This window comes from Podarcis tiliguerta (genome assembly GCF_965153285.1).
Source record: "Podarcis tiliguerta genome assembly, chromosome: 8".
Classification (NCBI taxonomy): domain Eukaryota; kingdom Metazoa; phylum Chordata; class Lepidosauria; order Squamata; family Lacertidae; genus Podarcis; species Podarcis tiliguerta.
In genome coordinates, this window is record NC_139541.1 from 32,633,024 (window position 1) to 32,659,632 (window position 26,609).

The 26,609-nt window shown below is 44.2% G+C and overlaps 2 long non-coding RNA genes across 5 annotated transcripts; one reads left to right on the top strand and one right to left on the bottom strand.

The window, feature by feature from the left end:
* Positions 1–1,379: 1,379 nt before the first annotated feature.
* LOC310682781 lies at positions 1,380–11,465 on the bottom strand. Of its 4 annotated transcripts, XR_014514145.1 has the most exons (4): positions 10,764–11,436; positions 8,667–8,919; positions 4,565–5,142; positions 1,380–2,872 (listed from the first exon to the last, which is right to left on the bottom strand). It is a non-coding gene; the product is annotated as an uncharacterized lncRNA (long non-coding RNA). The 4 variants fall into 4 exon arrangements; XR_014514147.1 differs by lacking the exon at positions 1,380–2,872 and having other exon boundaries at positions 3,779–5,142; positions 8,713–8,919; positions 10,764–11,457; XR_014514148.1 differs by lacking the exon at positions 1,380–2,872 and having other exon boundaries at positions 3,779–5,142; positions 10,764–11,451.
* On the top strand, positions 10,000–26,573 carry LOC310682811. The gene is made up of 3 exons (XR_014514186.1): positions 10,000–10,198; positions 21,310–21,543; positions 26,329–26,573. It is a non-coding gene; the product is annotated as an uncharacterized lncRNA (long non-coding RNA).
* The last annotated feature ends 36 nt before the right edge of the window (positions 26,574–26,609 follow it).

A 26,609-nucleotide genomic window follows, 5' to 3' on the forward strand; every position in this document is an offset into this window, starting at 1 on the left:
CCTAAAATCTTCCACAGAGCAGCAGGTGCACTTAATTAGCAACTCATAAGACGCACCCTTGCAGGACAGGTAGGCAGCAAAGTGGAGTCGATAGCCGCATTAATCAGTTGCAAACCTTACATCACCTTCAGAGGCAAAGGTGACACTGGGCTAAATCACCATGGATATAGATGATCACTTTTCTAGCCCATGTAGCAGTAAGAGCATTAACAGGCGGTTTTATCAGCAACCACATGCTTCCACACATTGCTTGCGACAAATCTGAACATATTGGAAGGGGTTGAGAAATTAGCTGTGGCTGTTTTTTTATATAAAAAAACCTTGTGATCCTCTCAGGGGATTCGATTCCTAGTCAGGTACCTCTTTTCCTTCTCCCAGGCCTGCAAGTGGAGTTCTAAGGTTTTTTTGTGCCCAGTTTGTGTGCAGGATTATATACCATCCCAGAGAAGGAACACAGGAAGTTGCTTATACTGAGTCAGTCCATTGGTCCATCTTGTTAAGTTTTTTGCATTCTCATTTTCCCAGTCTTCACTTAAGTTCTCCACACTTCCGTGGAAGGAAAATTAAATATATGAATTCCCGTGGACCCACATGTGTGGGGGACAACAAAAGAATCAGCTGTGTGCATAAATTCAAAACGTAGCACACACAGAGCCCCAGTATCAGGTTTTAAACCCAAATAAGTTAAGCAACAGTATAGTGTTAGGAATACAGGTTGTTTTTATTCTGTTCAGCTGCACACAACAGCTGACCTCTTTCTACTCCTCTTGCAATAAGCAAACCACAAACAGTTAAGTAATTTTAAAATATTTTACTTACAGATTCAAGGTCTCAGTCATGCATTGTTCCATGCAACAGCAAGGCAAAATAATCTTGGGTAGAAAATACAGCAAAGTAGCTTCAAACATATGGCCTATGCTTGGGAGCAAGCACAGACATGTCCTTCTTGTGGCTTACATGATGCACAGAGAGGAAGCAGAAATGCTTCATTTCCTCTTCAGAGCACAGGGTGTGTGACCTAGCTGAGTATCTACAATACATCTCTGTGGTCCTTTTCCCTTCATGCACCAACTAGCCCTATGCTTGCTACTTGTATCTGACTGCAACCTCCCACATTTTCTACATCATGATTTTTTTTAAAAGTCCAAATGAAAATCCACCCACATTTTAATGAAAAATTCTAATATATACTTTTTTGCCTGCAATTCTGCCTAATATATACATTTTTGCAAAGCAACTTCCTTTAACACAGTGGGGTTTTGTATGTTATTTTCAGTAATACAGTGGTACCTTGGGTTAAGAACTTAATTCATTCTGGAGGTCCGTTCTTAACCTGAAACTGTTCTTAACCTGAAGCACCACTTTAGCTAACGGTTGCTGCCACGCCGCCGCCACGCGATTTCTGTTCTCATTCTGTAGGAAAGTTCTTAACCTGAGGTACTATTTCTGAGTTAGTGGAGTGTGTAACCTGAAGCGTCTGTAACCTGAAGTGTCTGTAACCCGAGGTACCACTGTACATGCATTTATATGCATACTTTAATAAATGCATTTTTGTACTCACCACTGTGCTGGAGAAGTGCATTGCAAAATTTGGAGAAATATAAATTTCAAAGGATGGCTGTGTTTCAATTTGCATATTGTTTCAGAAAGTGCCAATTAGGTAGATTTTCCTTTAATTGCAAACTGAATCTAAATTCTTCCCATCCCAAGCTGAGGTAAGTGGCCTCACCCTGCCTCATGGTTGTTCGGCAAAGGAGCAGCTCATTTGCACAAGGCGTTTCTCCTCATGACATTTGCCTTTCATCAGACGTGCTTCTGGGAAGTAATAGCAAGAGTTACATTTCAAGCCCTTTCTTCTCTCTGCTTTTGGTCCTTTCCTGTGACGTCCTCTGGTTTTTAATTAAAAAGAGACAGCCCAAGCAAAATTAGCGTTTAAGCACTTTCCAAGAAATAATAATAATGATGATGAACACATCTGACAGAACTTGTTCAACACACAGCAAATTTACTCTCCGTTTTGGCAAGGAAATCACAAGCCTAAGTTTGGTGAAAGATCCCCTCTCTCTCTCTCTCTCTCTCTCTCTCTCTCTCTCCATGCGTCTGATGAACTGCACCCTGGTCCATGAAAGCTTATGCCACCATAAGTTTCTTGGCTAGTTTTACGACATGAAAGGTGACCCTTCTAGAAACTATACCTAATGAAACCCCTACAACTTTGCTTGAAATTCCCAAGCAGGGACTTCTGAAACTGTCCTGTTTTCAAAGAGGCAACTCCCGAAGCAGGAGCCTTCAAATTCCACCCTCCGTGGTTTGCTTTAGGCAACTCTCATTTTATCCTCCTATCTGGTGGTGGTTCTGCTCCTGAGGTAACCATGGTGAAAGTTGGAACAGGCCCTTCTTTACTCTGGATTAGCTAATCCAGGACACTTTTATCCCTGGCCCTTGATAGATTACTTATGAAGGAATGAGACCCTTAACTGAAAAAAGGGTTGTCCACCCTGGTTTGTGTTTCAGCTGGGAAGCAACATTTGGGTAAATTGGTCGAACAATAGGAAAAGATTTTTCACATGTCTGTAGGGAAGTTGGATCTCCCCCCCACCTTTAAGGTGGAGGAGAGAGAGAGAAAAAGAGAGAGAGCGCAAACTAGAAGTTCCCCTGGTCTTGGCAAATCATGAGGCGTTTTTCATTTTGTAACATCAAAGCCAGCTCCATTTCTTTGATGTCTTTGCATGCTGTTTAAGGTAAAGCATGAATGAAGAAATGTCAATCTGCAAGGTGTCCATGTAGTTTATGCTGAACACTGAAGAGGACTTGTAGATAAAAGACGAACACGAGGGTTGATAATGAATGTCCAACGAGGAGGTGTGCATATCTAAAAGGAAAGGACTCAGCTGGAGAACAGCTCTGCAAACCTTAAAACTCTACTTAGTCCAAGTTTAAGAGATTAAAAAAAAGTTTTTTTTTTATGGAAGCAAGTACAAAACTAAGCAAGGAGTGCTATGCAATTCATCATTATTTCCTATTCCATATTGTTTTTAAGAAACAATTCTAAACACATTTTCCCGTTGATTTCTGTTAGGAACATAGAAAACTGCCTTATATTGAGACAGGTCACTGGCACCAAACATTGTAAGAACATAATAGTATCCTGCTGGATCAGGGCAATGGCCCATTAGTACAGCATCCTGTTCTTGCAGTAGCCAACTAGATAGATGCCTGTCAGAAACCCTCAGACAGGATCATAGCAACTTTCCCCACTTGAGATTCCCAGCAACCAGTGTTCAGAAGTATACTGCCTCTGTGACAGTGGAGTTAGAAGATAAGAAGAGCCTTACTGGATCAGGCCAAAGTCCCATTGAATCTAACTTTGCCCCACCATGGCAGCAGGATGGTCTGTCTCTGACACCAAATACATTTTTTTACGATATGGCATACATTATATCCTTTCCTCTAATTAGTTCAAGGCAGCATAGCTTGATTTTCTGCTCTATTTTCACAACAGTCATGCGAGGTAGGTTAGACTGAGAGGCTGTGAATGGCCCAAGTTCATCCCTGTGTTGTATAGCTGTCTTAGAGAACAATGTTTAATGCCACTTTTATTTTTATCTTGTATTGCATTGCATGTTTAATTTTGCTGGCTGTTCTTTTATTTTTTTAAAACTTTTTTGTTAGCAGCCCAGAGAATAAATGTTATTGGTCTGCCAGCAAATACAGTAAACTAGTAGCCTCATATCACAATTCTTGGGAATCTAAAAAATCAGTCCAATTTTGAGATCAGTAATTAAAATAATATTTTATTTTATTAGGTTTTTTTAATATAAAAACAATTGTATATTAGATAGCTAGATAAATTGAAAATGAAGGTTCAGTCCGCCATCTTGATTTAAATAGCATTCCAAAGTATCCAAACATGTCTGTAATGTTTTCTCTTATTGTTTCATTAATTACTGAAAAGGCACATCCAGGGTCCCACTGTGATTGTTGAGTGCAAAATTCAGTTCAACCTGAAGGACGCTTTGTTTCCTATAGTTCTGCTCATTCTTCCTCCCATGGTGACAAGACCATCCACTACAGTTGCCAGACCTCTAGGTCTGACCTGAAGTCTCCAGGTTTCCTTGGCCCCCTCCAAGTGGCAGGTGGAGGGCTTGTACCTCCAGGTGGAAAAGAGTACCTTTAATAATTATTGGGGGGGGGGGGGACATTACAAAGACTGTGCATGCAGCTTGCAGGACTCAGCTCAGCTGGAGCTGGCTGCAAATTAAAGCATAGACACTCTGTGGAATCTGCCCTCCTCCGCTCCCCTCTCCTAATTAATCTCTGTCCCCACATTCCACTCCCATGAGATCACCAAGGCCCGCCCTACATCTCAGGTTTGGGGCCTGAAATCTCAGGGGCTGGGATGCTCCCAGCCTGGGAACCCTGGCATGCATGCTGACCACCCACTTCTGCTACTAAAGACATGGCAAAGTATCACATTGCAGTCCAAGGGGAGCAAGCCCTGAGAGATCAACCCTTTGTGGAACAGTAAATTGCTATCCACAATGAGCCTAATAGAGATTCAAACCTGAAGCTTTTGGGGGCTATTATTTTTGCAGCTTTGTCCATTCTCTTCGCAAATCATCACCGACTGAGGTTTCACCTCTGTTTAATAACTTCAGAATAATGGGGGACTGTGCATCTTCCCGTGGCAAATTTGTTCAATTGCCCAATTATTTTGATGGTTAGGAAATTCTTCCTGATGTTTAACCTAAATCAAGTCCTTCTGAGTTCAAAGGACTGTGAGGTGGTTAAGAGCTAAGATGAAGGTGTGTAACAGCTTTATGGATTGCTCGCCTGGCAAGGAGATGATACTAGAGAAGAAAAGGCTGCACTTTCAAGAATCTCTTCTTGGAAACTTCAGATGCTGAGTCACGGAAGAAAGACGTTCAGTCCAATGCAAAGGAACATCGGTTTCATTTCTTCTTTGCTTTTCATACTTAGATGTGAGACCTGTTCTGTGAATTGATAAAAATAAAACTGTAGAGGATGCCTCCATTCTGTCCAGAAAGCCATTTATGTCTTTAAAGAGCCCATCTTTTATATTATCTCTCTTCTGACCCCAGAATTGGGGGTGCAGGGAAACACGCCAAAGTAATACAAATCCTGGAAAAATAAGATGACAGCTACTTGCTTTCATTTAGGTTCTGGGGAAGGTAGCCAGAGAGAAATAAGCCATCTTCGGGTTCTCATGCAGAAAAGAGTCTTTCTCCATCACCTGCCAACTTGCTACAGTTCATATAAGCCACCTTTCATGCCTCTAGTCAGCAGAGCACAGGGTTGAGACTTACAGATAAGTCAGGGAAAGTACACTTTGTGGTTTCCCACAAAAACCCTAAGTTCTGCCCCTAACTCTTGCGTTCTCTCCCTCCCTCCCTCCCTCCCTCCCTCCCTCCCTCCTTCCTCCATGAGGCAGCCATGAAACTTGCTCCAGCCATGTAGGCTTAGAATCTGAAGCCATCCTTATAAATATGAAGAAACTATAAGCTAAGACCCGCCCCCCCCCGCCACTTTACCAATGGGACCTCAGTGTGTTTTATATACTCCTTTTATGCAGTGCTCATAATGTGTAAATGAGAATGGATAATAGTGGGACTGGATAACTCTAGCTTCCTAGTAGTTGTTGTTTTTTAACTCTGCTATAAACTATAAAACCAAATTTATTTTATTTTTTAACCCAAGAGGGACATGGTCCTTTTGATTGGGGATTCCAACAATTTGCACTTGGGATCTCTACTTATGGACCCTTCTCTGAGAGCCCAAATAGCAAATACCTTGTTTGAAATTAACATCCCTTCCCAAACTCTTTGATCTGGGATTTATGCAGAGCCAAAACCTTCTTCTTCTTGGTATTTCAAACCAATACTTTTTCCTTAGTTTTCTTAGCTGATTCCCCCCACCCCCTTTTTTCTGTCTACAGTAGGAGAATGTCTTCCGTGCATGTCAAGCTCGCTTCAGTTCATTCCTCTGAAATCCATTTGCCAGCCTAATTAGTTACTTTAATTTTTTGATCATCCTTCACATTGTTGCTTTAAAAAAATAATAAGAGGGTGGGGAGGAAAGGGGGCAGCCGTAGATTCTTTACTTGTCTAATAGGTTTCCAAATATTTGCTGGAAAATATAACCATTGAATAAGATCAGCTTTCAAAAAGGGAGTCTTTGGAATGTCAGCTCAGTGAATGCTCCTGACAGGGAGAGTAGGTGGAGAGTTAGTATCGTCTGACAAGGATATTCGCAGGAAGCAACATCAAAATGTAACAGAGAAGCCAAAAAAAAAAAAAAAAGGAGGCGGAGGGGGAGAAAAACCAGCCTTCTTTGGAGATTTTGAAAGCAGGAAACTTTTACACTTCCAGAGCTTGCTCTGGAAGAGTTTAACTGTCCAAGTAAAGGCATTTACTGTGGTTTCTCCTCCGATGTCTAAGCTCCGTCAGATGAAGATACCATTTTCGGCTAAAAGGTTATTAGCAAATGGACCTCATTTGAATGGTTAAGATAATTAATGGATTAATTTGCCACTGCTCCTGATGGAGCAGTGGTTTAGGGCCAACCGTAATGAGCACCGGGTCTAGGGTTCCCAAGGGGAACACCAGACATTCTCAACAGAGAATGGTGTGGGGCAGCAGGGGGAGTGGCCCGTGTAGGAATCTGTCACTTTTTGGCCAATGCTTCAGGAATGTGCTTTGCAAAAGGGTGTTTTGCAGGCTTCTGCACAATGTCACAACATCTTGACTATTACAGTTACCATTTATTTATTTTTGAATGTATACCCTGTTGTTGTTGTTGTTGTTTTAAAAAAAACAAATTCAAGACACCCAAAATCAGCTGTTTGAGGCAGCTACCTAGGTCTACCTTATAGGGGCAGAGGTGCCAACTTCTGAGGGAAAAGGGATGACATCACACACAGGATGTCAGGATGTTGGGAGGAGCCAGGGGTGGAGCTAAATGTAGCAGCAGCATGGCTTCAATGGCTGGCAGCTCCTCCCGCTTCTGGCAGGGGGCTGCTTCCCTGCTCCTTCATCTTCATGGCAGGAGGAGGAAGAGAATGAGCTGGCCACTGAAGCTGCCCTCAACCTCCTTTGAACACTGGGGGGCCCTAGCCCCCTCCCAAAGAATATGGGCGGGGGAAGGGCTCAGCCCTTGGGAGTTGGCACCCCTGCTCAGGCGCCACAACCGCACCCATACTTTTAAAGCACTGCTATACCACATTAAACAGCCACATCTTCCTTCAAAGAATTATGGGAACTGTAATTTGTAAAGGGTGGTGGGAGTTTTTAGGAGAACCTTACTCCCCTCACAGAGCTACAATCAACTGAGTGGTTTAACAAGCAGTCCCTCTTCTCAGGGAACTCTGGGGATTGGGACTATGACAACAAATTTCTCCTATTCTGAGAGTGAACTGTATGCTTTGGAACAGAGATGGGGAGCCTGTGGCCCTCCAGATATAGCTGGACTCCAACTCCTATCAGCCCCAGCCAACATGGCCAATGGTCAGGAATGACAGGAGTTGTAGTCCAACAGCATCCAAAGAGCCATAGGGTCCCCACTCCTCCTTTGGAGTATAAAAAGTACTTTGGTTTGTGGAGAGCAGGATCCAAGAATCCCAGCAACCAGCCAGTGGTAGATGTTAACACTGGTGGATGACCATTTTCCTTCTGTTCCCGGCACTAAACCACATAATCTTAAAACTCAGCTGTTGCAATGCATCCTTCTCTAGCTGATGCAGAACGCTGCAGCTAAACTGTTGCTGGAACTATTGCCAGAACATAACTCTGATGCTCAAAAGCTCGCACTGGCTCTATACACTACTGGGTCGGGTTCAAGGTTCTTGTGCTAATCTACAACAGGGGTCAGCAACCTAAGGCCCATGGGCCGGAAGCAGCCCACGGAGGTCATTTGACTGGCCCAAAAGCCGCTCCCGAACCGAGTTACCCACAAGCGTGCTGTGCTAAACCGGCGCAGCGCAGTGCAGGGACTCACTTCTGCGGTGCTGGAAATCGCATCTGCGCAGAATTCGCTGGCACGCGTGCTCATGTGCGCCCACAATCTGGTCCGTGGAGGGATCTCCGCAGGATCGAGCCGGCCCAGGCAAGATAAACCTTGCTGACCCTTGATCTACAAGGCCCTTAGCAACGTGGATACAGGATACCTCAGAATACCCCATGACCTGCTCCCTGATCACTCAGGTCTTAGACCGAATCACTGTTAGTTGTCCCCCACGGCTTGGATGCATGGCTCATATCCACATTCATTCAGCATTGTGGGCCCAATTTTATGAAAACTCCCTTTCAGTTGAGGTCAGACAGGACCTCTGGTACTTACTGAAGTCTATTTTGCTCCAGCATGCATTTTAATTGAATTCTGAGTTTAGAGTTTTAACTTATTTTTAGCTGAGTCTCCAGTACACTGCTTGGAGGCAACTGTAATTAAGTGGCATATAAATTATCAAAATAAAATTATAATAATCATATGCATAAGAAATTTAACAACACATTTCTGGACCTTCTTCGAGGATGCCCCTAACTCACTAAGCAACGGTTATTTTGAAAGTGAGAGTTTATTAATCTCACCCCTGCATTTATAATGATTTAGAATCCCATAGAATGTGAGCTTATGAATTACTTTCAACTTGCCTTCCCTATTCATGCTGGCTGGCATTTCTCCTCACCCCAGACAAACCTCATGATAACACTGAAGTTTCATCAGTGACAATCAAGTCCTGACTCTTTGTAGATCCAATTTCACCATTGAGCTGGGGGCAGAGGGAGCATTCCTTTGAGCACTGCTTGGTTAAAAACAACCGAGATTGCATTAGGCTGCCTTTTGAAACTGGGGGTGGGAGGCTGTGAAACAGCGGGTGGGAGGCTGTGGTTCACATCTAATGTTCTGCAAGAGAATGAGAAATGGCTGCTTTAAAAAAAAATAAACCCCTTTGCTACAAACAGCATGCATGGCATCAGAAGAAGCCTGGCATGTAGAAGTGGGGGGGGGGGGGAGTCTTTAGATGTAGGGGATTATGAAAGAGTGAATACAATTTGCAGATAAAATAGAAGTGATTAAGTTAATGAAGGATAATTTTGCCAGTTTGAAAACTATAATTAATAGGAATTAATTGTTTATTTAGAAATTTAGCATAGCTCTGCTAAAAGAAAAACACACACACACCCAACATCAAACATAATGCCATTGGAAGCCCATATAATGAAGAAAATGGTCCAGATGTTCATAAAAGCTTATAAAGCTTTAAAAAAAAAGAGTGAGCGCCTGCATGAAGAACTCTAATGATAAAAAGATGCCACTTGCTGTTCTGCTCTCCTTTTAAATACATCCTTTCTGAAATAATGATTATCATTTGCACTTTCATCTTAAGTTAAATAGCATATGGCTTTGGCTGATTAAAGCCCCCTCCTGGTATTAATCAGCATCTTAGTATCATGTTTCTAATGGAGGCTGCCGTGGCCCTGCTGATACTGTAAGCTTTTTAACAACATCTGAGTCTGTGGTTCAGGGCTGCTGGCGAGGAAGAGCTTTTGAGAGAGGGAAGAGCCTGCAAAGATGTCCCTCGCAGGTGTGCAGTTCATGGGCAACTTTGACAGTGTTGGAAAATACATTTACTTAATACTTCCGGCTTGAACAAATAACTGGATTTTCTCACCTCGCTTACTTTGACAGGGAAGGACTTTGGCTGGTGCGGGGGGGGGGGGGCACACATTCAAAACCTAACAGCCTTTTTAGAAACCAGAATTGTACTTCAAGACATTTCCAGCACCTTCTCCAAGGTCTCCTCTAGGAATGGAATTGCGGTGTGTGCGTGTTTTCAGGGGTGTGAGGACTGACAAGGGCCTGGGCTCTCTTCTGGGGAATGTTCCAGTAGCGGGTGGAGCAATGGAAGGCAATTTCAGCTTCGTACAGTAGGTCCGTTTCTACACACACACACACACCCCTCTCTTCCCCATCCAGGCAACTGAGAGGCATTATCAGAGTTCCAAGGTCACAGTCCAGCCATGCCAAAACACTCATGGAAGTTGGGCTGGTGAGAGGTGTGGCCTGAAGGAAAGGGGTGTGGCCAGGGCTTTTTTTTGGCCGGAACTCACCTTAACCCAGTTCCAGAGCCTCTCAGGTGGGCGCCATTGTCATTATAAGAGAACACAAGGGGGCGTTCATGGTGAGTTCCGGCACCTCTTTTTCTAGAAAAATAGCCCTGGGTGTGGCCCAGGTGTCATAAGGGTAAATAGAGACGCGAGGGGGGGGGGCGCTGCTCCTTGGGCCTGAGATTCCCCACTCCTGGAATAACTGCAGATTATCTTAGTAGTATGATTAGTAATCATGTTGTTGGTTTTTTAAATTAAATAGCAGGACCTCAGTTGGCTGTGGGGGTGATGGTGAGCAATGCTACAAGGTATGGGGAAGGAGGTATAAACTGGGAATAGGATAGCTGGAGCACTCCAAGAGAGTATAAGAAGAGCCCTGCTGGATCAAACCTAAGAGCTATCTTGTCCAGCGTTATGTTATCACACTGGCCACTCAGATGTGGGAATTAGGCACTGGTTCCCATTTGCTAGACAGCCCTCGGTTGTTTGCCCCTTTAATTAGTTCTCTTTTCCACTCCTATAAAAACTATGCAAGACACTCTCTTTAAAAGTTTACATAACATATATCTTTTACTTAGTGTGCTTGCAGTTGCAGATTAAATATACGCAATGCACGTAAGCGATACTTAAACATCTTACCTAGATTAAACTGTTACAGACTAACTCATTAACTCTGAAGCAGAAAGCAGCACAGCGTACCTGCTGCTCTAACGATTGAGACTGTTCAATAAACCGCCATAACTGTACCAACTGCCATAACTGCCGCAGAGTGTGTGATGTCATAGAGTTCTACAGCTCTTGCAATTAGCCCTTTACATACGCATTTTGGATCCTGACATCCCACATCAGATGCCTATGAGAAGCTCACCAGGAGGGCATGAGTTCAAGCGTTCACTTGTGATCACCATGAGCTGGTAGTCAGGAGACATACTGTCTCTCATACAGGAGGCCATATAGTCGTCATGTCTAGTAACCACTGAGAGTCTTATTCTCTGTACCTTTGTCCAGTTCCCCTTTTAAAGTTGGCCACATAGGCAGCCATTACTACATCATATGATAATAAATTCCGTAGTTGGCCGTACACTGCATGAGGAAATACTTCCTTTTGACCTTCCTGAATCGCCAAACTTTCAGCTTGATTGATTGATTGATTATTGTATTTATATACCACCTTTCCTCCAAGGAGATCAAAGTGGCATACACACTTTCCCCCATCTGCATTTTATCCTCACAACAACTCTGTGAGGTAGGTTAAGCTGAGAGACATTTTGGGGTTTATTCAACCCAGAACACACATACCTGGGAACTACTATTCATGGAGCGGTCATCTGCGCATGCTCAGCCAACTCAAATGTACACAATATTCTTAAATATGAAGTGAATGCAGATTATGTTTTCAAGTCGAATTGAAGTTGGTTTGATGGGTGGGGGTGGGGAAATGCATCAAACAGCAGTGTTGGTCAAGAAACAACCTGATAGGTATGGATTGTGCATATTTGTCAACTGCCCCAGGAAAAAAACGGGACATCCCATTTTTTCTCACAAGAGGACAGCAGCTGAAATGGCCACTGCGATCTTGCATGATTTCAGGTGTACCCAAAAAGCACTTTTTACGGGGCTGGAATTTTGCACAAATAATGTGACTTGCACAGGAGTACGTCATGTTGGAAGGTATAGATTGTGTCTAACATTGTGTGAATGCAGCTTGAAAAACTAGCAGTGGGAAGTGCACTGGATGTTGAGGAAGTGGTAATATGAATGTATATACTGTACTCTTGTTTGACAAACATGTTGTAGCTAACCATGCTAGCTCAGGAAGCAAAATATCATTAAAGAAATTTCATCTGTTTGAGAATGCTTTTTGGAGTGGCTGAATCTTTGGAGGCCATTAGATCTTTCAGAGTTTGAGGTCATTTGGATTCTTTTCACATAAGGAGAATTAAGCCTCTCGAAAACGGAATTCCTCCCCTTTTAAATAAATAAATGTACGGTTCTTTTTGTGAAATTGGGTGGTTCTTAATAAGATACATGATTTCCCCAGGGATGTTACTTGGGCACCCGTATAGGACTTTCTCCATTAAAGGCCATGGGGCATTTTCTCCTTCTCCTTTTTTCTTTCCTAATTTAGTGTGACAGTTGCTAATGCCTAGCATGCATCAGAGCAGTGGTTCCAGCAGGAGAAGATGAAATACACAGAGGGACTATAAACAAAAATAAAACAAAGAATGGAGCAGCTTTCCCATAGGGGGGCAAGGGCTGCTCTTCCAAATCTGAATCCATTTCAATTCTGACAGACAAATCTTTGAATCAAAATTAACCTTTCTAGAAAACTCAACTGTGTTTTTAAATCCTGGATGATTGGACAAAAATGAACCATTGGGGGAGACCTCTCAGGTCCTGCTTGCATGTTCCACACCAGCGTCTAGTTGGCCACAGTGATAACAGATTGCTGGAGAAATGGACCACATTTAGGCCACATTCACATCATACCTTTAAAGTGCTCTGATATTACTTTAAACAGGCATGGCTTCCCCCAAAGAATTCTGGGAACCCTAGTTTCTTAAGGGTGCTGAGAGTTGTTAGGAGACCCCTATTTCCCTCACAAAGCTATGATGCCCAGAATTCCCTGTGAACAGGAATTGACTGTTAAACTGCCGCTGCAACAGATGTACCAAAATCCAAAATAAATCAGGATGTGGCAGGTGCTTGGAATACGTTGTGACAATTTTAGGGCATTGCCGAATGAAATGAAGCCTCCTGCATCTTTCTGTATGCTTCTGCTGCTTGCAAGTTTGTGCCTGCAGCCATCTGGCTCATTGTTCTCCTCCTTCCCTTTCCTCCTTTTCTTTCTTTGTTTCTTTAAAAAAAAAAAAGGGAGCCAGTGAAACATGTAAGAATCACGTGCACAGTTTGGGGTGCTGCACAAAAGGATGAGACAGTTAAGGTGCAGCAAGCGACCATCTCCTGAAGGAGGTATCTCTTGGCAGCTGGCCAAGCAAAATGCAATTGTAGCATTTTTTTATTTTTTCTTTCTCCTCCTCCTCCTCCCCAAACTCGCTCTTTATTTCAAACATCTGAGGAGAAGCTGCAAATAGACTGATTAACATTTGGGACGTTTTCCGTCCTTCCCTTTGGAATCTTTGGGCTTTGATTCTGCAGAAAGCAAAATGCCTCCAAATGTTAATCAATCTGTTTTCTGTGGGCCCCTTCTCTCTGATGTACAAATAAAAGCATTTGGAGTTTTGCAAGGGGTGGGGGAAGAAAGAGAGTCTCCTTTCGAAGAACAGGGCAGCAAATGCCTTTTTTATTAAGTGGAGAACAGGGATGGGTAGGGCTGCAACCAGTCTATGTTTCAAGGTGGGGAATACTCCATTTCCAAGTGGCATGTCAGAAAGGATTCCATGCCAGCCCTTCAAAGATGGTAGCTTACCCCTGTGTGCATGGCACATAGGCAAAACTTGGAACTAGGCACTGTTGGCACATCTGTGGGGCTATGGGGACTTGCTGGCACCTCTACCTCTGGTCTGCCAGGACTGCAGAAATCAGAACAAAATGAACAACACATATAATTTATTTATTTTTACTTTTGTGTAGTCTAGTTTCTATACACACTTGCACACCTCTCTCTATTCTTTGTCCAGGCAAACAAGATAGAGGCAAGCAATATTTATATCAGCAGCTGGAAACCACAGGAAGGGAGAGTGCTCTTGTGCTCAGGTCCTGCTTCAAGCCCCCCCAAGTGTCCCTATTTTTCAGGGACATCCATGATTTAGAGAAGGCATCCTGGTTTCTGATTTGATCCTGGAATGTCCCACTTTTCCTTTGGATGTCCCTATTTTCGTTGTACAAATGTTGGAGGGTATGCTGCTTGCAGGCTTCCCATTGAGGCAACTGGGAGAACAGGATAATGGACTACATGGGACATTGGCCTGATCTAGCAGGGCTCTCCTTACATTCACAGGCATTAGCAGAGTTCAGCTGCGCATTGGAGAGTTCTGAGGGCCAGGTAAAAATGCCCAGAGGGCCACATCTGATCCCTGGGGCTTTATCTTGGCCACCCTTGTTTTGGGTCATGGAAGAAATGCTGGAATTCTTCCACAAACTCTGCTTCTAACAGTGCCCCCCGCCCAAACACTGGAGGTCCAGTTGCACATCTGAAGTGCTTCATGTTGATTCTTCCGTGACTGAAGACGCGTGTCCTGCCCCCCTCCCTGTTTTGTTCTGTTGTAATCCTAGTTTTCTAACCAGTGTAGGGATTGTAGCACAATGTGCGGGGGGGGGGGGGAGCGGGATATATCCAAGGGCTGCTTGTAATTTGAGAATAATGGCCTTTGCAGAGAGAAGCTTGGATTCCAGGGAGCTCACTGGGACATAAACTGTTGAAAAAGATCCCCCTTAAATTATTGTTCTTTTTTTTTAAAGAGAGAGAGGGTGGGGAGGGGAGCTATAAACCATGTTGTATGTTTATTATGACCTGGAAGCAAGCCCTGGGATGTAAGGACAGCGTCATTATTAAAACAGAAGAGGATTGTTTTGGAGGAAGTGTGGTTTCAGATACACATCTAGATCTTGCAGGCTTGTTGATGTGAAAACTGACCTCTCTGAAAGTCCAATCCTCCCCCCCTCCTTTTAAAAGTGAGCAAGCTGGAAGACAAGACTGGATTTATGTCCATTGCAAAACATATAGCAAGGGCCAAAAGACATTTCAGTATGAAGATCAGTGACTTTTTTTTGTTCTGAGCAGAGCATTTGTTGTTAGTTCTTTAGAAGACAGACGGACAGAAGCACTAGAGAAATAGGTCAGCTTCTGATCAGGTGGAAGTAAAGTGCTCAGGGCGTTTTTGAGCAAGTTGTTGTCAACTCATTTCAAGGGACTTCTGTTTTGTTTTTTTTTTAATTGATTGCACAATAAATTTGGTCAAAGAAAGGCAGTGTAGTGTGGTTGGAGCAGGGATGGGGAGCACATGGTTTTCCAGCTTTTGTTGGACTCTCACCAGCCACAATGGCCACTGCTCAGAGATTATGCGAGTTGGAATCCAACAACATCCATTGTTGGCCATGCTGGTGATGCCAACCCTGGGGGCTGCCCAGTTGGTGTTGGCCCATGTCTGTGGAATGCCCTCCCTAGTGAGGTGTGTCTGTCTCCCTCATTATTAACTTTTGGGAGGAATGTAACAGCATTCCTTTTCATCCAGGCATTTGATGGCTGAAAGACACTGTTCCAGGCCACTGAAACCACTGCTTGTATAATTTTTTCAGCTGTTTTCATATATATTGATGTGTTTGTCACCCTGAACTTCTTTGGGAGGAAGAGGGGGAGCTAAATTGAATAAATAAATAAATAATCTGGAAGGCTACAGTTTCTCCATCCCCACCCTCAAGAGTTTAGCCTGTTTATTTTACTTGTATGTGGTAAGCAAAGCTTGCTTTTTTTCCTAAGTTGCTAATCTTGCCTAATATTTATCGGGAATCAGCACCTGTCCCCTGTTAGGAATAAACTTACAACATGGGAAAACTTCCATGGAAAAGGAAGGCAGTGGAAAATTTTCTGGAGTTTTCCACACCTTACATCACTGACACCCAAGACTGTGACTCTCACTGAAACGGACCCGCCTAAATCTTTGTGGCAGGCCCATAAAAGCAAACATACGGAGATGTTGGAGGTTTTGGCAATGGATCCAAGTGATCAGCTTCCTCCAAGCATGCCTGAAGTTGGACCGCCACCATCTTTTCAAGCACCTTGCAGGTTTGCAGTGGAATTCCAGGGCTTCTTCTGTGATAGTAGCACCCAAGAGTGTAGCGAAGGAGGCTGGTCTTTCAGGTATTGGAGTAATTCAGGAAACTTTGTGAAACCCAGCTAGTTCATTCTAAGCACTGGAATTTCTAATTGCAGGTCTACTTTAAATACCTTCCCCGTTCAGAGGGATTGCCAGAGAAGCAGACTTCAGCAGAGGCTCTGATTATGCTGAGGCCCTGCACGATGGTGCACTTAATTCAGCCCTGTTTTTCAATGAAGCCTCCCTCTTGCAAATTCAGGCAGCAGCCTATTCCCCAAGCCTTTCTGAGTTCTTGACAGCTTTGACATGGTGTGACATTCTACTTGTGGATACAGCTGTCACTCAGGTGGGCATTTTTCCCCCCTGAAATTTTTTTTGACAGTTATTTTTCCCCCTTCTTAAAACCAACATAGTTTTCTTATGTGACAGCTGAAATAAGGCTTTCAAACAGCACTTAATTGGAGTTAGGGCTCAACCTCCCAATGTGTGAAGTGGAACATCAATGCATTTGCAATCATGTCTCCTGCAAAAGAAAGGAGAGAGGGAGGAAGAAAGCTGTACTCCCGCAAACAAAACTCTAGCCTTGTCATAGAAAGGAGGGATGGAACAGAGAAGATATAGGAGATTTTGTGATCAGATCTCTTGATGTTTTCCTTTCTCATCCAAAAGCATCAGTTTGTGGGAGATCAGATCAGACCAGGAGTAAGGAAGGAGGCGGCAATTGACACCTTTCCCCCATGTGCTGATTCCATAATTCCAAACAGTCCCACAAAAATTGCTATTAGGTGCCTGGATATAACTCTCCGAGGAATTTTGTGGGAGGTGAGTGGGGCTAATGGAAGCTTGCCTCCTGTTCAGATCAAGCAAGGAATTGAAGCTGTGAGCCCCTTAATGATGCTGTGTAGGGACTGCTTTTAAAATAGTTGAATGCTGGCATTTCCTTGATTCACGCACCTGTTTGTAAAACCTAGTGATAGCTCTTCTTGGCCAATAACTTCGGGAAGCTGCCTCATATTGAGTCAGACCACTAGTGCATCTAGATTGGTATTGTCAGTGCTAACTAGCAATGGCTCTCCAGGGTTTTAGACAGGAGACATTGCGAGCCCTACCTGGTGATGCCAGGGATTGAACCGGGGATCTTCGATTGGGACGACTAGTATAGCTGTTGTTCTTAAGTCCTCAAACAATAAGTAATTAATGACAGTTTTCTACATCACTTTGACATTTCCTTCACATTAAAATGCATGTAAGTTACGTAACTTATGAAAGATAGCGGACAGTGAAACTAATACTGCAGTATTTGGCAGAAGCTGAATTGCAGTGGAACGTAAACAGCATCGATTGTGGTGAATACAGAGCAGAACGGAAAGTGCTGTCTTCTTACATTCCTGTTGTCAGATAGCATCAGTTGCACTTTACAGATGGACAAGTAACGTTTGAGAACATTTTGGGGCTCAGTTTTTTGTTTTGTCCATTGCATTTAAAATTGTACATTCAGTTGGCTACAATTTCCTTGGTACAGGTACTCACAAAAATCCACTGAATAAGGTAATTTTGTAACATTGGACGATATGCCATTTATTGCTTCTTCCCATCACTCTGGATGCCTTGTGGGTCTAAGAAATGGCTCCCACCAGCAACCAAGGGCTTGATCACTAGTTCCAGTAACCTAATGTCACATTTTGCTCCTAAATTTGCCAGAATGTCCCCCAACTTTGCAATCTACAGGGTGAACATATGGGTTCAGCTGATTGTATTAGCTAAGGTACACTGTAGTCAGTCTACAGCAGCAAAATTTCCTACTGGACCTTCAAGCCTTTTGAATTGCTATTTGAAATTGTTTTTGAATGTTCCCCACCTGCCCTAGAACGAAAGAGGGGAAAAACACTCCAGCATTGCCTGGAACTGATTAGCTTTCCCCGTTAGCTTCTGGTCTGTTAGTTTTGCCAGGTTCAAAAGCCCAATATCACTGCCAGCAAACTCACAGCATTATCCCATTATCACTGGGGATCAATGTATAATTTTACCTCTAGAAATATTTCTCGAAAACCCTTGCTTTCCCATGGACACTCTCGAGCATGCTCTTAATTATGTCCGTGACTAATTTTAACAAGTTAGCTGATATTAATCCCACATCCCTCCGTAATATTTTCTCCCCCGGCTGATTTAGAACTTCAGAGGCCCTTTTGGCTGTAATGCTTGATGATTGTTTAAAGAACTGGCATACAGCTGCAGTTGTATGAAATTTCACATTCTCTGGCTGAAACGGTTTCTTGGAGTTTGCAGACGGGTGCTGGAGACAGCATGATCGCCCAGGCAAAAGAATCCACCCTGTCTCTAAACTGATCAACCTAAGTTGCCTGTAAAATCACATCCTTTTACACTGATTTCCTCCCTTGCCAAAATGTGCTGAATAACTGTAATGCAGTCCAGCCAGAGAAGAGCAAAGTTTTCTTCACAGCCTCTGCAAAGGGTGTGTGTGGTTGTGTTTCCTTTTGTTTGATCTTTTACATCCACCCTAGGGCTGTGAACTGCAGGACTCGCTTTAGATTAGTAGCTTGATCCTGTCTGAAGTGACAGTGAGTCATAGTAGGAACCAAAACTTTCTATAGGTGGTTGTGGAAGGAAGGATTGCTAGGGAGCACTGAGCAAGGGATAGAAACCTAGCAGAGTAGCCATTTTGGATAACTCTTGTTTATAGTAACGACAGCAGCACATAGGAGCTTCTTTTACCAGCTTTGGCTGGCAAGACAGCTACAGCCATTTCTGGACCACGATAGCCTGGCCTTTGCTGTGCATGCACTGGTAACCTCCAGGCTGGACTACTGCCAAATTACCGTAGCTGCCTGGCTAAGTTCAGGGTGCTGGTTTTAGTGTACAAAGTCCTATACATCTCAGGACCAGGAGACCTAAAATATAATCTCACTCCTTATATTCCCAGCTGAACACTGTGCTCTGCAGGTGAGAGCCTCCTGCAGACCGAATCTACACTTTTCCAGCTCTGCCATATCCTTTTTGAACTGAGGCAACCAGATCCATACACTGTCCAAATGGTTAATAGCATTGCCTCTTCAGCCTCCTGCCTCGCCAACCCCACAGCCTCACTTCTTGCTAGAGTTGCTGCAATCCTCAAACCGTCACATCTGAAATGCCCAATCCCAGGTGTTTGTGGGTTGACTGAAAGGAAGTATCATGTGGCTCAGTATTACTGTGTTGAACACCATACATACACCTTCTATAAGCAAACAGTGACAATCTTCTTTCTACTGCACAGAGGCAGGGTGTGTGGAATATTTTAGGACCTGAGGGCCATACATTCCCTTCTGGGGGCCACATTACACTGGTGGGTGGAGCCAGTGGCCAAAGTAGGTGGAGCAAAAAAGCAACTCTTACCTTTGTATGGAAAGCTACATTCAGCCAGATGTTTCCATGCTTGCCATAGTACACAAATCTGCTCTCCAGGCAAGCAAGAGGCATTATCATAATTCGATAACGGACCAAAGAATTTGAAGTGTGGTTTCAGGAGAGGGTGTGGCCTGGGCAGCATCCCAAGGGCCAATCAGAGAAGTCTGGAGGGTTGCATTTTGCATCTTTGGGGGAAGCCATGGCCGTTTAAAACAGTGTGATACCGTTTTAGATGTTTCATGCGGACATGGCCTAGCATGAGTGGAGCTTCAGCAAACTTGTTGCCTCGGCAATCTCTCAGGATTTTTTTTTTTAAGTGAACAAGAAAAACAAAACAAGTAAAAGAGCAAACTGCTGGTGTTAGTATTTTTTTATTTTCTTTTTTTAATAATAAAAAAGTGAATTCTTAAAGGAAGGCAAATACCACGCTCTTGTCTTTTAACCTGAAACACAGCCTCTAGGCCCCACCATTCCTTTTTGTACTTTTACTTTTTTAAAAAAAAAAGAAGGAAAGCTCCTTTGATACAAGATAGGAACTAATTCTAGGGGCGGACCCAGAACAGCACACAGATACCTGCTGATTTGCCAACTCGTGGGTTTTTAAAGCCTCCTCAGCCGCTGCTGGCACCTCTCGTCTGTCATTGACAGGAAGATCTTTCTCTGTGAAGGGCGATTTACTCAGCAGGAGGCCTGCAAAGTGACTGCCTCGGGTACTATAAAATATATAAGAGTCAAATCATATAGAAATGAGAAGGGGAATGGGGGAAGAGAGGAGGCAGGAAGAGGCCAGCTCTTCCCTTTTAAAGAGAAGAGGAAGAAGAATCAGGGAAGAAAAAAAGGGGGTAGATGTAGAGAAAGAAACAGAAATGTCATCATTCTCACTTGAGAAATGAGAGGTTGGGGGGGGGGGGAGTGAGAATAGAAAGGGTTTTAGCTGGATTTGAGCATTTAGAACAACTAGGATCTTGTTTCAGGACTGGGACTCAGCTCTGGAATGTGCCAGATAGAGGAATACAAATAGCAGGGCTTCTGAGCATGGGCAGAGTATGACTGAAGAGTTGCAACTTTCTGAACATAGCAATAAGAACATAAGATGAGCTTTCAGGATCAGGCCAATGGCACCTCTAGTCCAGCATCCTGTTCTCACAGTGGCCTACCAGATGTCTGTGGGAAACCCACAAGCAAGACCCAAGCACAAGAGCCCTCTCCCCTTCTGTGGTTTCCAGCAACTGGTATTCAGAAGCATTGCTGCCTTCAGCTTTGGAGGCACAGCGTAGCCATCCTGGCTAGTAGCCATTCATAGCCGTCTTCTTCATGAATTTGTCCAATCCACTTTTAGAGTCATCCTATTTGGTGGCCATGGCTGTTTCCTGTGGGAACAAGTTCCATAGTTTGAGTATGTGTTGGGTGAAGAAGTTATTTCTTTTATCTCTCCTGAATCTTCCAACATTCATCTTCACTGGATGTCCACAATTTCTAGTGTTACGAAAGAGGGAGAAAAACTTTTCTCCACCAACTTTCTCTACGCCATGCATTTTTAAAATATCCTTCTATCATGTCACCTCTTCCTTTCTTTTTCTTGCTAAACTTAAAAGTCCTTTGTAAGGGAATCACTCTATCTCCATTATAATTTTGGTTGCCCTGATCTTCATTTGTTGTTGAACTTTTTTGGCATGCTCTGTTCTTCCAAACCAACTGCAAAAATGGAAGCATTAAACGTGCCCCCAGTTGGGAGCCTCTCCTCCCCCACATCTGTTCCCAATCCTTAATAATTTGCTCTCCTCTGTGAGTATAATAGGTTTCCTTATAAAAATCCCCCCAAAGATGCTTTGCTTTGTATAATGAGCTTAAAGCCTCTAATGGCCCTCCTTGCTCCAAATTGCTTCAAGTTTCTCACCGCACCGTATGTGGCGTATTAATTTTTCCAAAGAATTTGAGTTTAATACATCCTTTAAAAGGACATTGTTGGATTTGCCAGCTTTCCCACCCTATTCATACTGCAGAGCTCTACCCCTGCCCTCCCGCCATGCCCCTCTATACCTGGGTAATTTGGTCCAGCCACTGAAAAATTCCCAGAATGAAGGAAGGACCTCAGGTGGGGTCAGGGACAAGGAGGAGACAAGAAGCATGCAGGCAACCCAGAGCTGCCAACTGACCAGGGTGTGGCCTGCTCTTGCACCCTGCGCCACAGTATTGATCAGCAGAAATCAGCTTGCAAAGCTGTTTGTGGCTTGGAGGTAAGTATATGTAGATTAGGAGTGGGGAACCTTTTCCAGCCTGAGGGCCACACTCCCTTCTGGGAAGCTTTCTGGGGGCCACATGTGAGTGGCGGGTTGGGCCAGTGGCAAAAGTGGGGTGGGCAAAGGATGACAATTTTACCTTTATACAGCAGGCTAGTTTCCATATATACTCTCACACCCCTCTCTATCCTCCATCCCTGTGAGGAAAAGAAATCATCAGAGGTCAGGGACATGTTCCAGCCAGGCAAAACATTCAAAGAAGTAAGGTCGGCGAGGGGTTTGTCCTGGAGAGAGAAGGTGCGACTGAGGAAGGGGTGACCTGGAGAGAGTCCCATGGACCAGATAATATAATAATAATAATAATAATAATAATAATAATAATAATAATAAATTATTTGTACCCCACCCATCTGGCTGGGTTTCCCCAGCTACTCTGGGTGGCTTCCATAGAAACAAAAAATACAGTAAAATATCACAGATTAAAAACTTCCCTGAACAGGGCTGCCTTAAGATGTCTTCTGAATGTCAGGTAGTTATTTATCGCTTTGACATCTGATGGGAGGGCGTTCCACAGGGCAGGCGCCACTACCGAGAAGGCCCTCTGCCTGGTTCCCTGTAGCTTTGCTTCTTGCAATGAGGGAACCGCCAGAAGGCCCTCGGCGCTGGACCTCAGCGTCCGGGCAGAACGATGGGGGTGGAGACGCTCCTTCAGGTATACTGGGCCGAGGCCGTTTAGGGCTTTAAAGGTCAACACCAGCACTTTGAATTGTGCTCGGTAGGTCTTTCAAGACCGATGTTATGTGCATTCTGGATTAGTTGTAGTTTCCGAGTCACCTTCAAAGGTAGCCCCACGTAGAGCGCATTGCAGTAGTCCAAGCGGGAGATAACTAGAGCATGCACCACTCTGGCGAGACAGTCCGCAGGCAGGTAGGGTCTCAGCCTGCGTACCAGGTGGAGTTGGTAGACAGCTGCCCTGGGTACAGAATTGACCTGCGCCTCCATGGACAGCTGTGAGTCCGAAATGACTCCCAGGCTGCGCACCTGGTCCTTCAGGGGCACAGTTACCCTATTCAGGACCAGGGAGTCCTCCACACCAGCCCGCCCCCTGTCCCCCAAAAACAGTACTTCTGTCTTGTCAGGATTCAACTTCAATCCATTAGCCTCCATCCATCCTCCAACCGCCTCCAGGCACTCACACAGGACCTTCACCGCCTTCACTGGTTCTGATTTGAAAGAGAGGTAGAGCTGGGTATCATCTGCATATTGATGGACACCCAGTCCAAACCCCCTGATGATCTCTCCCAGCGGCTTCATATAGATGTTAAAAAGCATGGGGGAGAGGACGGCACCCCGAGGCACCCCACAAGTGAGGGCCCAGGGGTCTGAACACTCATCCCCCCACCACCACTTTCTGAACACAGCCCAGGAGGAAGGAGCGAAACCACTGTATAACAGTGCCCCCAGCTCCCAGCCCCTCTAGACGGTCCAGAAGGATGTTATGGTCGATTGTATCAAAGGCCGTTGAGAGATCCAGCAGAACCAGGAAACAACTCTCACCTTTGTCCCTAGATAAGGAGGATTGGAGGGCTACATTCTGATTCCCCACCTCTGGAGACCCTGAGATTCCCCAGGCCTGGTAACAGCCTCTAGTTAACTGCCAATCCATACTTACCAATAGAAGACACCTTGGGCAGAACAGTGCATAGCTCCAGTCTGCTTTCTCTCCTAGGACATTAAAGGAGCTCTGTGAGCCCCATGGGGGCCTCAAACTGCAAAACATCCTGGGCTGGCCTTGGTTTAAACCGACTGCATTGGTGCCCATCACATCATTTTGTTGGAGCAGACTCTGTAGTTTAACTGTGTTGTGGTGAACTATGTTTCCCCTGCCGTATATTTGCATTGCAGACCTCTGCTGAAGGAATAGGCTGCTGCTTCCACTTTCACCAGCCCTGTCTGGTGTTTAGCTTAGCAGTTTAATGTCTGGTTCAGCCATTACATTGATTCTTTGTGTTGCTCAGATGTCATCTGAGGTCAAGGAAATATTCTACAAAAAAAAGAACTAGAGACCTGGGGCCATTTCTGCTTTTGTTTTCCTAGCTAAAATGGTGGTCGTGGTGGTGATATTGGTTGCCTAGGTGGGCCTGTGCCAAGTAAAGCCAGCAAGGAGCTTGAAAGGGTCTAGAACAGGGGTAGCAAGTGTGGTGAATTCCAGATATTGTTGATCTCCCTTCATTCCTGACAATTGGCCATGATGGCTGAGGCTGCTGGGAGTTTCCCACAGTTCCCCAAGTTTTTCTGCTTAAATTATAGGGTTGTACTTGACTTAAGTTCAACTCAGTTCTAAGTGTACCTTTAAGGGCATGGGCCAGGTCTAGGTTGGATATGGCAATTCATGGATACAGCCAAGCAGAATCTAAAGCAATGGTTGGGAACCTCTGACCATCCAGACATTGTTGGACTCCAGCTCGCAGCAGCGTTGGCTAACCCATCCAATTTTCAGGCATGATGGGTGTGATAGTTCAATGATACCTGTGTTGGCTATAAGCAACCTTGCGTGCCTCCGGTCAGTAGAGGGAAGTGTTGAGACATAGATAACCAGGAGAAATTACACTATTAATCTCTCAAGCTCCGCCCCTTCATCTTGTCCCTTTGCCTGCTCCCTCCTTCCTGCACGAGGCAGCCATGAAACCACCTCTCGCCATGTAGGCTTTAGAAACTAAAGCCATCCTTGTAAATAAAGAAACTGTAAGCAAAGAATCTTTTTTCTTTACTAATGGGACCTTTGTGCATTTTATTTACTCTTTTAAAGCAATGCTAGTGGTGTGTGAATGAGACGGAATGGGTGGTGGAGGGAGTGGGTAGATTCATCTTCCAAGCTATAAACCAAACAACTATATATATTTTAAAACCCAAGAATCTGGAAGACCACAACTTCCCCATTCATGATCTAGCATTTACTCTCTTTTCAGATGCCACGTTTGGTTACCTGAGGGCTTTTTCTTTTGTACAGTGGTACCTCGGATTAAGAACTTAATTCGTTCTGGAGGTCCATTCTTAACCTGAAACTGTTCTTAACCTGAAGCACCACTTTAGCTAATAGGACCTCCCACCACCACTGTGCAATTTCTGTTCTCATCCTGAAGCAAGGTTCTTAACCCGAGGTACTATTTCTGGGCTAGCGGAGTCTGTAACCTGAACTGTCTGTAACCTGAAGCATCTGTAACCTGAAGCATCTGTAACCCGAGGTACCACTGTACTGGCATAAGCCAGTGACATCATCACCCTGATTCATTAGCAAGCTTTGAACAGTTTTGAACTAAGTCCTACTCAGAGTAGACCCATTGAAATTAATGCACCTAAGTTACTAATTAACTTCATTGGCTCTACCCTGGGTAGGGCTAGTGCTGAAAACCACCTTATCTTTGTTGTTGTTTAGTCGTTTAGTTGTGTCTAACTCTTCGTGACCCCATTGACCAGAGCACGCCAGGCACTCCTGTCTTCCTGCAGTTTGGTCAAACTCATGTTAGTAGCTTCAGGCACACTGTCCAACCATCTCATCCCCTGTCATCCCCTTCTCCTTGTGCCTTCAATCTTCCCAACATCAGGATCTTTTCCAGGAAGTCTTTTCTTCTCATGAGGTGGTCAAAGTATTGGAGCCTCAGCTTCAGGATCTGTCCTTCCAGTGAGCACTCAGGGCTGATTTCCCTGGATAGGTTTGATCTTCTTGCAGTCCATGGGACTCTCAAGAGTCTCCTCCAGCACCATAATTCAAAAGCATCAGTTCTTTGGCGATCAGCCTTCTTTATGGACCAGCTCTCACTTCCATACATCACTACTGAGAAAACCATAGCTTTAACTATACGGACCTTTGTTGGCAAGGTAATGTCTCTGTTTTTTAAGATGCTGTCTAGGTTTGTCATCACTTTTCTCCCAAGGAGCAGGCGTCTTTTAATTTCGTGACTGCTGTCACCATCTGCAGTGATCATGGAGCCCAAGAAAGTAAAATCCCTCACTGTCTCCATTTCTTCCCCTTCTATTTGCCAGGAGGTGATGGGACCAGTGGCCATGATCTTAGTTTTTTTGATGTTGAGCTTCAGACCATATTTTGCGCTCTCCTCTTTCACCCTCATTAAGAGGTTCTTTAATTCCTCCTCACTTTCTGCCATCAAAGTTGTGTCATCTACATATCTGAGGTTGTTGATATTTCTTCCGGCAATCTTAATTCCGGTTTGGGATTCATCCAGTCCAGCCTCTCGCATGATGATTTCTGCATATAAGTTAAATAAGCAGGGAGGCAATATACACCCTTGTCATACTCCTTTCCCAATTTTGAATCAATCAATTGTTCCATGTCCAGTTCTGACTGCAGCTTCTTGTCCCACATAGAGATTTCTCAGGAGACAGATGAGGCACTCCCATTTCTTTAAGAACATGCCATGGTTTGCTGTGGTTGACACAGTCAAAGCCTTTGACCTTATCTTACTGCTTTTATAAAATAAAAAAGCAACATAGGTGCATTTTGTTTTAAGACAACAACTAACTGGCCTATGAACAGTCTAGCCAAGGATCCTATTGGTTCCCCCCTCCCCACTTTTTTTTTAAATCTAAATTGAGCTTCTTGGTCAGAGTTTTAGTTTCTTTTCACTGTTATCCTCCCCCCCTTTGCAAAAGCCCCCACCCAAAATACTCTGCTTCCCATTGCCTTTGTACCTAGCATTTCCCTCTCCCCCCCTCCCTTCCCTAAAAGGTTTGATGATGCATTGTGATTTTCCTTTTCTACAGGGGCTTTATGAAGGGAGCTGGAGGGAGTTCTCATTAGTCTCACTGACATCTTTTATCACTTATCAGAGGAACAAGCAAACGGAGAGCGATTCCTTTGATCATGGCAAAAGGAGAAAGAGTATTAAAAACTCTATGAAGATTTGCTAAGTAGAAAGTGGGAAAGACAGTCTGTAGCGTGTTTCAAAGAAAGAAACATGATTTAAAGTTGCCAGATTTGCTTGTATGTATTAAAGAATTGTTAATGATGCTGCATCCTATGTGTGCATCCTTTATCCCCCCCA